Below are 870 nucleotides of genomic sequence, written 5' to 3' on the forward strand. Positions count from 1 at the left end.
CCAGCTGCTCAGGAGGCTGAGGCAAGAGAATCGCTTAAGCCCAGGAGTTGAAGGTTGCTATGAGCTGTGTGAGGCCACGGCACTCTACCGAGGGCCATAAAGTGAGACTCTGTCTCTACAAAAAAAAAAAAAAAAAAAAGAAGTAATACACCAATGACAGACCCACCCTATATGGTAGACATAAAAATTGCTGGTAGTGTGAGGGAACAATTGAAAACATGACCTGCAGCTAATGAAACTGACCATGCTTCTTTCCTCAGGGACCTGGTGTGCAGTGGCTGCAAACAGCAGCCTCCTTGGTAGTATATGCAGCCTGTTGCTTGTATGGGTTGCTTGAAGGCACCTTGGAGACATTCCTTTCCAATACATGTTCATGTGTCAGACCTTATGTTATAGCTTCTGCTGTCCCCAAACTAGACTCCAGACAGGTATTCATGGTTCTTTTGGAAAGCCCCAGGGCACTCTGGCCAGGGTTCACATTGGCCAAGTTGTCATGTCCATCCACACCAAACTACAGAACAAGAAGCAGGTGATTGAGGCCTTACACAGAAGTTCAAGTTCTCTGGCTGCCAGAAGATTCACATCTCTAAGAAGTGGGGTTTTACATTGCACCCCATGATTGCATTAATGTACACAGCTATGATTTAATAAAAAAAAAATTAAATGAAAAAAAAAAAGAAGTGGGGTTTTACCAAGTTCAATGCAGATGAATTTGAAGACATGGTGGCTGAGAAGACAGTTGTAGGATCAAGTACCTCCCTAATCGTGGTCCCCTGGACAAGTGGAGGGCCCTGGACTCATGAGGACTTATACTGTTATCTATTATTTGCAACTACCAATAATAAATCCTGCTTCCTGTCTTAAAAAAAA

General features: G+C 43.6%; 1 non-coding gene across 1 annotated transcript; it reads left to right on the plus strand.

The window, feature by feature from the left end:
• The first annotated feature begins 223 nt into the window (after window positions 1-223).
• LOC128574350 (small nucleolar RNA SNORA70) lies at window positions 224-356 on the plus strand. Its single transcript, XR_008376724.1, has one exon. It is a non-coding gene; the product is annotated as a small nucleolar RNA SNORA70 (small nucleolar RNA).
• The last annotated feature ends 514 nt before the right edge of the window (window positions 357-870 follow it).

This window comes from Nycticebus coucang, chromosome 21 (genome assembly GCF_027406575.1).
Source record: "Nycticebus coucang isolate mNycCou1 chromosome 21, mNycCou1.pri, whole genome shotgun sequence".
NCBI lineage: Eukaryota > Metazoa > Chordata > Mammalia > Primates > Lorisidae > Nycticebus > Nycticebus coucang.